Raw genomic sequence first — 12523 nt, forward strand, 5'->3', positions numbered from 1 at the left:
ACAGTAGTTCTCTCTCCTTCTGTCTTATATGGACTGTGGACCTTGTTTAAATTCAATCAATACTCATATTGGTCTGATGTTTGTCAGTGCATATGCATGCCTCAAGGAGATACTATAATATCTAATTAAAAATATTACAATTACAGCATTTTAATTCCTTGTTCATGTAAATTATTATTAAGTAATTTAAATGTAATTTAATTAAAGCAATATTGTGCAAGCCTAGTTTAACTAGACAATGATTAAATGGTTTCACACAGCAATAATTGTTCCTTTTGTTTCCCTTAAGGTATCAGAGGAAAAGGAAGAGAGATGAACGCCCTGACATGCAACCTGCTTCTTCCATGGCTGAGATGGAACAAGACTGCACCATTGATCATTGCAGTGGTATGAATAATCTCTTAAACGTAAAACTAAAACCAATGCAGTCTAATACACCAGCCCTGTGGTCCCACAAGCTACACCCTCCAAAGTTGTCATGTTTCACTGAACTTCTGTATGTCTGTTTGTTTTCTGTTCAAGATGAGGAGGTAGCTGAAGGGGAGCGCCCAGTGTCGAGACAGGAACATGATCTTTGCTTTAGACATCAACTGCAGGAAGACTACATCAACCTGCAGCAGGACTGTTTTAAATTATGCAGTGAGAATGAAGAACTTAGGAATGAATTACAGAAATCCAAATTTTCATACAGCAATGTTAAGAGAAGCATTGAACAATTACTGTTTTTCACTGGACTGACCTCTGTAATCTTCGAATGGCTCCTAAAAAAATTAGATGGCAGTATTGAGATAAGTCACCAAGCACTTCCTCTAGAGCAGTGATCTCAAACTCAATTTCTGGAGGGCCACAGCTCTGCACAGTTTAGCTCCAACCAGCTCCAACTCACACCTGCAAGGAAGTTTCTAGTAATCCTGGGGGCTGCTCCATAAAAGACTAAACTCCAATTAAACTCCAAAACCGGACTTGAATGAGCCTAACAAATGAGTTGGGGCTAAAGTGGTTCCATAAAAGGTAATTGAAGCTCACGCAATCTCACTAATTTGATCCAGGTTCATCTAGTCTAGATAATTGCGTGTGCACGCGTTTCTTAAGCAGCCCTAGAGGTCGATCGTGGATCAAATCGATCCACCATCAAACAGCGTATATTTTGTGCTGTTTTATGCGTTTGTAACATGTTTTTTTCCCCCTCAGTGCAAAACTTACATTTTACAGTTATATTCTCCATCTGTAAATGTTCGAAAGTCATGCAAATGTATCCATTTTGCTGCTAATTTTCATATTGAACGAGCGCTGCTGCGCGCATGCGCGCCAAATAGGAGCGCAATAATTCTGACTAAAATATACATTTTGCTTGGAAAATTAATATGCGATATTTTATAGCACTAGAAATATCTTCTAATTATAATAATTTATCTTTAGGATGTTGGATAAGTTGCACTGAACTCCTAGCGAACAGAAGTACTTCAGTGAAGTAGCCTATAATTCAGGGAAGATTTTTTTTAAGAAACTAAATATATAGAGATACAAAATATAGTTTTGGGTATAGGACCTATGCTACTTAATAAAGATGATGTATACTTATTTAGAATGTTGAGAATTACAGCTTTTAATGCAATATTTTTTGGAGACAGCAAGAATCCCCAGTTTTAAATGAGTAGATTTAGTTTCTAAAGTACACTATGGAGAGGATAACATTAAATTAAGAGCAAATGTATACATTTTGAAAAGATATGTGCAACTCTAAAATTAAAGAATATTCCATAAAATAAAGGAATATATATTAGCCTACATTAACTACATTTTTATATAACCCTCCCTCCCTTTTATTTCTAGTTATTTGTTATTTTATTTATTTACTTATTTAATATTGAATATTTGATATTCAAATAATATTACTTGAATAACTATTAGGAATTATGTGTCATTATAAGAGTTTGATATAAATATGTTAATGTTAAATTTGTATTACTATTTATTTATTGTTTTTTGTCTTTTCCCCCTTAAATCATATGTAAAAGTGTCTATGTACTTTTTGGTTATTGTTCTAATCATGTGTGTTTTTAGGCTATGTGTTGGTGGGTATTATCACAAAAGAAAAAAAGTAGAAGGAAAAATAAGGAATATTTATTGGGGGAAAATATGATGTCTTTAAAGGAACTGTCAATTTGTATAATTGTGTTAAATGTGTTTGAATTGAAATACATAATAAAGTACACACACACATATATATATATATTTGTTATTTGGACATTAGATGTGCCTTATTTAGAATTTTAAACCTGTGTGTATATTTTTATGATAGCAATAACTGTAAAGGGACTATTGTAATGGGGTAAATCAAATGTAGGCTAATACTGTCAATTACTAAGCTCAGATTCATCTTACCAATTAAAATTTATACTCTGCTTTTGTAATTGCACTGGAATCGCTGATCGATTGCTCCTGTCTGCCTCGCTGCCTGCTGTGAGTGTGTTTGTGTGCTTCGGTGCTGTAAGCTCCGTCTTAGCCTTATATTTCTTTGTTTTGAACCATCATTTTACTACCATTTCTAGTTGTTTATACTACTACATTTTACCCAACATCTCAGATTAACCTGACATCGCTAGCTTTTGTTATTAGTACTACTAGCACAAAACGCTAGTAATTCGCTAGCCTGTTAACGCGCCACCCGTGCGCTCAGCTATTTTATTTATTTATTTTTCTCTCGCGCGTCCGCGCCTTTGAGTTCATAAAAGCTCAGGTGAGTAAGAATCAGTCAACAAACACGGTGAGTAATGTCTTGTCCTGTTATTGTCACCTGCACTTCATGTCACATGTTTAGTATAGCCTTCTCTGTCGACAATATAGGATTTATATGTGATAAATGTAAGGAGACAGTTAGGTTGACAGAGAAGATTTCAGAATTAGAAACACGCATCCAAACTTTAATTGAGGATAGTAAGAGTGCTAGAGCTTTAGATGTTTTGGATGCGCATAGAATAGTGAACACTTTACATGGCGTGGTTCCGGCTGAAGTAGAGCACGTGCAGCCGGGCAAATGGGTGACAGTGAGGGATCGCTCTAGTCGCGGATCTAAAAACCACTCTTCCGTTCCGATTACCATAACAAATCGATTTGCCCCGCTCAGTGAAACACCCACTGAGAATGATTGTGCCCTAGTTATTGGCGATTCTATTACACGGAACGTGAAAATAGAGACACCAACCACCATAGTCACATGTTTGCCGGGAGCCAGAGCGCCTGACATCAAAGCAAATTTAAAAGTGCTGGCTAATGCTAATCGTAAATTCTCTAAGATCATTATTCATGTCGGCACTAATGATGTTCGACTCCGCCAGTCGGAGATCACCAAAATTAATATTAAAGAGGTGTGTGAACTTGCAAGTACGATGTCAAGGACTGTAATTTGCTCTGGCCCCCTTCCTGTTCGCAGGAGTGATGAGATAGTTAGTAGATTGTGTTCGCTTAACGGTTGGCTGTCTAGGTGGTGTCCGCTTAATAATATAGAATTCATAGACAATTGGAAAAGTTTTTGGGGCAAACCTGACCTGTTGAAAAGAGATGGTATTCATCCTTCCTGGGATGGTGCTGCTCTTCTCTCTAGTAATATGGCACATAGTCTTAGAGCTCAAACATGACAATCTGGGGCTCAGGTCAGGAAGCAGACAGACTGGCTAAACCGACCGTCTGCTAGCGGCCTCGTGTCACCAAGGTCAGATAAATCCTATCACATAGAGCCTCTTTCACCTAGCTATCATCATATAGAGACTGTGTCTGTTCCCCGAATTTGGAAATCCAAAAAACGTTTAAACCCATCTAAGGTTAAAAATTTAATTGATGTTCAACAAATAAAAAACTGCTATATTACAGATGAGCAAATGCTAAAGCTTGGGTTGCTGAATATTCGATCGCTTACTTCAAAAGCACTCGTTGTTAACGATATGATTTCAGATAATAACCTAGATGTGCTGTGTTTGACAGAAACCTGGCTAAAACCAAACGATTACATTACTTTAAATGAATCAACCCCGCAAGATTACAGTTATAAACATGAGCCTCGTCTGAAACGCAAAGGGGGTGGTGTTGCTGTAATTTATAGTAATAGTTTCAAAACCACTAAGAAATCAAGTTTTAAATATAATTCTTTTGAAGCATTGGTGCTTAATGTGAAAATATATAGTGTAAACGATAAATCACGCTTGAGATTTGTGCTGGCTACTGTATACAGGCCACCAGGGCACCATACAGACTTTATCAAAGAATTTGCGGACTTTCTATCAGAATTAATATTGACTGCAGATAAAGTACTAATTGTTGGTGATTTTAATATACACATCGATAATGAAAAAGATGCATTGGGATTGGCATTTAAAGACATTGTAAATTCAATTGGAGTTAGACAACACGTGTCAGGACCTACTCATCGTCGTAATCATACTCTAGATCTAATATTATCACACGGAATAGATGTTGATGCCGTTGAAATTCTGCAGCAGAGCGATGACATCTCAGATCATTACCTAGTCTCGTGTAATTTGCATTTAGCCAAGGCTGCAAAGCCGACTCCGTGTTACAAATATGTGAGACCTATCACTTCTGCTACTAAAGATTGCTTTATCAATAATCTTCCTGATCAGTTTCATCATCTCAGCATCTCAGATAGCTTAGAAGAACTAGATATTACAACAGAAACGTTAAACTCTCTCTTTTCCAGCACTTTAGACACAGTTGCTCCGTTGCGCTTAAAGAAGATTAAAGAAAATAGTCCAACGCCGTGGTACAACGAGCACACTCGGGCCCTTAAGAGAGCAGCCAGAAAAATGGAGCGCAACTGGAAGAAAACAAAACTAGAGGTATTTCGCATTTCATGGAAAGAGAGCTCAATTACTTACAGAGAGGCTTTAAAAGCTGCTAGATCTGCTTATTTTTCAACCCTATTAGAAGAAAATAAACATAATCCTAGGTATTTATTTGAAACGGTGGCTAAACTAACGAAAAATAAAGCTTCAAGCACCGAAGTTTCCAAGCAACACAGCAGTAATGACTTTATGAACTTCTTCACTTATAAGATTGATAATATCAGGGACAAAATTATAACTATGCAACCGTCTACTACAGTATCACATCAGGCAGTGCATTGTAGTCTCCCTGAGGAAAAATTTGATTCATTCGTTGCTATAGGAGAGGAAGAATTTACTAAACTCATTAAATCATCTAAATCTACAACATGTATGTTAGACCCTATACCGACTAAGCTACTGAAGGAAATACTTCCAGAGGTCATAGATCCTCTTCTTAATATCATTAATTCGTCTTTGTCTCTAGGATACGTACCAAAAAACTTTAAGCTGGCTATGATTAAACCGCTTGTTAAAAAAACGCAACTTGATCCTACAGAATTAGTCAATTACAGGCCGATCTCGAATCTACCTTTTCTGTCAAAGATATTAGAAAAGGCAGTGTCTTCACAACTGTGTTCCTTTCTTGAAAGAAATGATATCTGCGAGGATTTCCAGTCAGGATTTAGACCGTACCATAGTACCGAAACAGCTCTCGTTAGAGTCACAAATGATTTGCTCTTATCATCCGATCGTGGTTGTATCTCTCTATTAGTGTTACTCGATCTTAGTGCTGCATTTGACACCATTGACCACAACGTTCTTTTAAATAGATTAGAACATTATGTTGGCATTACGGGAAATGCACTAGCATGGTTTAAATCATACTTATCTGACCGTTATCAGTTTGTAGCAGTAAATGATGAGATGTCTCATCGATCACAAGTTCAGTATGGCGTACCACAAGGCTCAGTACTAGGACCGTTGCTGTTCACTCTGTACATGCTACCATTAGGAGATATCATTAGGAAACATGGCATTAGCTTTCACTGTTATGCCGATGATACTCAGCTCTATATTTCTTCAAAACCTAGCGAAACTTATCAATTCACAAAATTAACGGAATGCATAGCGGATATAAAAAATTGGATGACTTGGAATTTCCTACTTCTAAATTCTGAAAAAACAGAGTTTCTAATTATTGGACAAAAAACTTCCTCACGTAATAATCTAGAATACTGTCTAACACTTGATGGCTGCTCTGTTAAGTCTTCGTCGTCGGTTAGGAACCTGGGTGTGCTCTTTGATACCAATCTTTCATTTGAAAGTCACGTGTCCAGTATCTGTAAAACCGCATTTTTCCATCTTAAAAATATATCTAAATTACGCCATATGCTCTCATTGACAAATGCGGAACAATTAGTTCATGCGTTCATGACCTCAAGGCTAGATTATTGTAATGCTCTACTGGGTGGTTGCCCTGCACGCTTAATAAACAAACTACAGCTGGTTCAAAACGCAGCAGCTCGAGTTCTTACCAGAACCAGGAAGTATGACCATATTAGCCCAGTTCTGTCAAAACTGCACTGGCTCCCTTTTAAACATCGCATCAATTTTAAAATATTGCTGATCACTTACAAAGCACTAAATGGTTTAGCTCCGCAGTACTTGAGCGAGCTCTTAACGCATTATAGTCCGTCACGTCTATTGCGATCTCAAAATTCCGGCCAGTTGATAATACCTAGAATATCAAAATCGACTGCTGGCGGTAGATCCTTTTCCTATTTAGCACCAAAACTCTGGAACAGTCTTCCTACCATTGTCCGGGAAGCAGACACACTCTGTCAGTTCAAAGCCCGATTAAAGACACATCTCTTTGACCTAGCTTTCACATAATACATTATAGACTTCTATAATTTAATGTTAGGCTGCATATAGTAGGTCAGCCGGAACCGGGAACACTTCCCAAAAATCCTGATGTACTCGTTACATCATGAGAAGAATGGCATCTACGCTAATTTTAGTGTCTGTGTTTATCCCGAGGTTTTCCTGCAGCCTGCCGGATCCAGGCCGTATCCAGATCTGACGAAGGACCTTCGCCTGGACCGATGACAACGCAGTGCTAAAGTGCCAACTAGTCTCTCCCTATGGAGGATCCCACTACCACTCTACAGATAAGGCGTTGTCGGGAAATTTTGTTTCGCGTTCCTACCCCAAAGCAACAAAATAAAATAAAATTCTTTATCAAAATTTATAATGAAAGACAAGTACTTTGTTTAGGTTCGGCTTGTAGGGAATTCCAAACCTGCGTATATTCAAACGCACATAACTATAGAACCCATTCTAAATGCGCATGTGAACGCCATCAGCGTTTCTCACATCTTCGCGTTTAAAGTCTGTGTAGAGAGAACGGTGTCGTCTTAGCGGCCCCTAATTTAATAACAAATGATCATTGTGACGGAAGCAAGTCAATCAAAACTAACTTTAGATGGAAATAACTTAACTCTGCTGTAAAGCCGAAACAATCTCTGTTACCTTCAATTATACGCTTATCTCTGTAAAGCTGCTTTGGAACAATCTACATTGTTAAAAGCGCTATATAAATGAAGATGACTTGACTTGACTTAACTAATTATTTATTTTTAATTTTGTGATTTTAACTTCTGCTTTACAAAGCTTTTTTCAGATTGTGTTCTAATGTTCTTCTAATCATAAACATGTACTACAGCTGCCAAATAAAACCAGAGAGAAATGTATTCATAAATCTTTAAAACAATCTAATTAAATCTTGGGCACAAAACATTCAGCCAGTAAAAAAAGAAAACCTGTAGTATATATATATTGTATTTAGGCCTATCTATCTATCTATCTATCTATCTATATATCTATATATATATATATAGGTCTATATTGTCTAATTTATCATTGTAGCCTTATTTAAGTTGATTTTCTGTATACTGTGTATTTATTTTTGGACTAATAGTGGTTAATAAAGTCCAAAAATGGTATGAGAGAGTGTCAGTGGTAATATCATTGTGTTCTTGTCGGTCAGTGTTAGAGGATCTGTGTAACAACTGAGGCTTAGCCTGACAGTTAGCCTGCCCTGGACCAGGCTAGTTTCCCAGCATAAGTTGCCAGGGTAACTGAGTTTGAACTATTTTAAGTTTGCTTTATGAAACAGAATCCACCGACAATAAGTCTGACTAACCGAAATAAGCCTGGCTTATACTCTAATCTTGTTTTATGGAACAGCCCCCTGAAGACCTTGATTAGCTGGATCAGGTGTGTTTGATTAGGGTTGGAGCAAAACTGTGCAGAGCTGTGGCTCTCCAGGAACTGAGTTTGAGATCACTGCTCTAGAGGAGCAATTGTTGATGGTCTTGATGAAATTAAGGATGGGCCTCAGTAACACTGACCTGGCATATAGATTTCATGTAACAACAAGCACCGTATCAAATATTTATCGGAGCTGGATCTCTGTTATGTCTGTCGTCCTCAAGCCATTAATTAAATGGCCAAATAAGGGAGCTATACTTAAAAATATGCCCAAAACATTCAAACGTCACTTCAAAAAAATGCCGCTGCATAATAGACTGCACAGAAATTTTTATAGCTCGACCTAGCAATTTGACAGCAAGGGCCCAGACCTGGTCTAATTACAAACACAACAATAGGTTAAAATATTTGACTGCCATCACACCAGGGGGCTGTTCCATAAAAACCGCTTAGAAAAGCGGGGATGAAACTCCAAAACCTGACTTGAATGAGCTTAACAAATGAGTTGGGGCTAAAGTGGTTCCATAAAAGGTAATTGAAGCTCACGCAATCTCACTAATTTGATCCAGGTTTATCTAGTCTAGATAATTGCGTGTGCAGGCGTTTCTTAAGCAGCCCTAGAGGTCGATCGTGGATCAAATCGATCCACCATCAAACAGCGTATATTTTGTGCTGTTTTATGCGTTTGTGACATGTTTTTTTTCCCCCTTAATTCAAAACTGACATTTTACAGTTATATTCTCCATCTGTAAATGTTCGAAAGTCATGCAAATGTATCCATTTTGCTGCTAATTTTCATATTGAATGAGCGCTGCTGCGCGCATGCGCGCCAAATAGGAGCGCAATAATTCTGACTAAAATATACATTTTGCTTGGAAAATTAATATGCGATATTTTATAGCACTAGAAATATCTTCTAATTATAATAATTTATCTTTAGGATGTTGGATAAGTTGCAGTGAACTTCTAGCGAACAGAAGTACTTCAGTGAAGTAGCCTATAATTCAGGGAAGATTTTTTTTAAGAAACTAAATATATAAAGATACAAAATATAGTTTTGGGTATAGGACCTATGCTACTTAATAAAGATGATGTATACTTATTTAGAATGCTGAGAATTACAGCTTTTAATGCAATACTTTTTTGGAGAAAGCAAGAATCCCCAGTTTTAAATGAGTAGATTTAGTTTCTAAAGTACATTATGGAGAGGATAACATTAAATTAAGAGCAAATGTATACATTTTGAAAAGATATGTGCAAATCTAAAATCAAAGACTATTCCATAAAATAAAGGAATATATATTAGCCTACATTAACTACATTTTTATATAACCCTCCCTCCCTTTTATTTCTATTTATTTGTTATTTTATTTATTTACTTATTTAATATTGAATATTTGATATTCAAATAACATTACTTGAATAACTATTAGGAATTATGTGTCATTATAAGAGTTTGATATAAATATGTTAATGTTAAATTTTTATTACTATTTATTTATTGTTTTTTGTCTTTTCCCCCTTAAATCATATGTAAAAGTGTCTATGTACTTTTTGGTTATTGTTCTAATCGTGTGTTTTTAGGCTATGTGTTGGTGGGTATTATCACAAAAGAAAAAAAGTAGAAGGAAAAATAAGGAATATTTATTGGGGGAAAATATGATGTCTTTAAAGGAACTGTCAATTTGTATAATTGTGTTAAATGTGTTTGAATTGAAAGACATAATAAAGTACATTTTATATATATATATATATATATATATATATATATATATATATATATATATATATATATATATATATATATATACTAAAATATTTGTTATTTGGACATTAGATGTGCCTTATTTATATTTTTATGATAGCAATAACTGTAAAGGGGTAACTATTGTAATGGGGTAAATCAAATGTAGGCTAATATACTGGCAATTACTAAGCTCAGATTCATCTTACCAGTAAAAATGTATACTTTTGTAATTATTTATTTTTAATTTTGTGATTTTAATTTCTGCTTTACAAAGCTTTTTCAGATTGTGTTCTAATGTTGTAAATGTCATGCAGCATGACCCAAGCCTGAAATTAAATCACACATAATTTACATGTCAAACCATTATCCTTCATGAGTGGGTCTTGAAATTAACACTTGCTCTCAGCAAATGGGTCTGCAGGTAAGACATAGCTACAAACTAAATACGAAATACTACTAACATGCCTACTATGATTTTTTTTTTAAGTTGGCTACTATGTATGCCTGTTCTAACCGTGTGCTATGTGTCTTAATGACATGCCTGAGTTTTTTTGTTTTTTTTTGACCTCATCACGCACTGACACGATTTCCGCGCATCTCCGCACTAACTGGTGAAAATGACAGACACACGTTTAGTTTAGCAGTAGCTAACCTAGAGTTAGAGGATTTATTCAGTGCAAATTATATAAATCTGAGTAGGTTAGGGACATGTCAGTGCTTTTTGAGACTGGTAAAGTGAACACAGACAGTATTTTGTCTGCTGTTTCACGTTTTGCTGGAATGGAGGAGTTTTTATATGATGAAGATGTAAAAATCCCCATTCATTGCACAAGTACTGACAGTGTGTACTTCACCTATGACATTGATCTGGTGGTTGTGCAGGTCAAGGAGTTGTGTGGGGCGGTTGGACGTGTGCATTATGTGTTCCTTCCTGAATTTCATGTGAATATGATGAATGGTCACTTTGAAATTCTCAGAAAACATGTTAAACTGAGCACATTAACACAAAAACACGTATGTGCTCTGCGTAACTGCAGTGGTTGGACGCTGGGCCATGTGGAAGGTGGATATTTCCTGAACATGTCAGTTGTGCCAAAAAAAATGGTACAATAGATGATGTGTTCATTGACAAATATAATTATACAAATTTTCCACATATTGTGCTTGCAAATTGGCCTATAATATCCAAGGAAAACATGTCTAGTAATTGTGCAGTTAATTCTCATACTGTATTTTCAGTTTTGGAATATTTATCCTCTCCCCAAATTTGTCACTAATAAAACACAATAAAAATTATTTAAAGAAAAGGCTTATATTTACCTTTTAATAGTTTGTTTACATCTACCTTGTAAATATATATTTTTTATTAAAAAGGTTACAATTACAACAACAATTCAAGTGTAATCTTTCTTTGTAAAAACTAAAGTATACATTTTATCATACATATTTCAAAGTTAAGGATTTGATTGATTATTTGATTATTTTTGACAAAACATAGTATATTTAACATATGAGCAAAAATTGGCAAACAAAAGCTTATTTGAGGTGGCAGATATTTTACAGTAAAAATGTATAATCTATCCAAAACTAATCAACGAAATGTTGTCTTTCATATGTCTGTAACATAGGTCTTTCGTTTTTATTATAAGAAATATAAATGTTAATTTGCAGTTTAATACGTTGCTTATACAAATACATTTATTTCAACATATTTCAGTCGATTTTTACTCAGTATAGCAATACAGTTTGCTAAAAGCGAAACATTCATTCACACACAGAAACGCCTGACTGTAACGTTGTTTTTATGAAATATTAGGGCATATAAATGTTAATTTGCAGTTTAATACGTACAAATAGCCTACATTTTATTTCAACATATTTCAGTAGATTTTTACTCATCTCAGTATAGCAATACATTTTGCTAAAACATCATCATTCATTCACACACAGAAAGGCGATTTAAATTTAAACTGTCTTTTTGCGAGCTGTGGTAAACAGCGCGCATCTCTGCGGCTGCCGTTCATTCATTCACAGAAACGCGATTAACTTGAGAAGGAAAAAAAAATTACTACAGTATTCCTCCGCTCAGTCGGATCCTCGCTCCTCGCAATACCCGCACTCTGAGGTAGATTTTCCATTATTATTATTCCTCACAGCGCTGCCAGATGGTGTAAACAAGTAGGCTACAATGATATGATTAAACTTGTGTTTTCTCGAGCTGATATGGGGGCGTTCACAGGTTTGCGTGGATTGCCTCAATAATTTGCGTTTGAACAGCACGCGCTCTCCGTGGGCGGAGTCACATTACATTTGAATTAGCTCTAATGAGCTCGACTGGAATCGTTCTTTTTTAATACAGATTTCACAAGATGAGAATATTTGTTTTTTTTATATAAATTACCTCATTTAAAAGAAGAGAATTCAAGCTTCATGCCTGTGTGTCTGTATGCCTGTTTGACTGAGTATTCGCTGAGTTATGGTTCATTTTCGGACGCGTTTCAGAATTGACTTCACTGACAGAGAGAAGGCAGAACTCACTTCGTGTTTATTTTTCTTTATTTGGCAAAAAGCACACTTTGTTTTTATTGTGAGTATACACAAAAATAATACACACTTAACAGGATCGATTGATGTATGAAACTGGTTTGTAACATCAAAATCA

General features: G+C 35.7%; 1 protein-coding gene across 1 annotated transcript in view; it reads left to right on the top strand.

Moving 5' to 3' along the window:
• LOC307157335 (uncharacterized protein) overlaps nt 1-12523 on the top strand; it is a 625157-nt gene that overhangs the window by 540541 nt on the left and 72093 nt on the right. The window lies entirely within an intron of this gene.

This window comes from Squalius cephalus, assembly GCF_949319135.1.
Source record: "Squalius cephalus genome assembly, chromosome: 4".
Taxonomy (NCBI): domain Eukaryota; kingdom Metazoa; phylum Chordata; class Actinopteri; order Cypriniformes; family Leuciscidae; genus Squalius; species Squalius cephalus.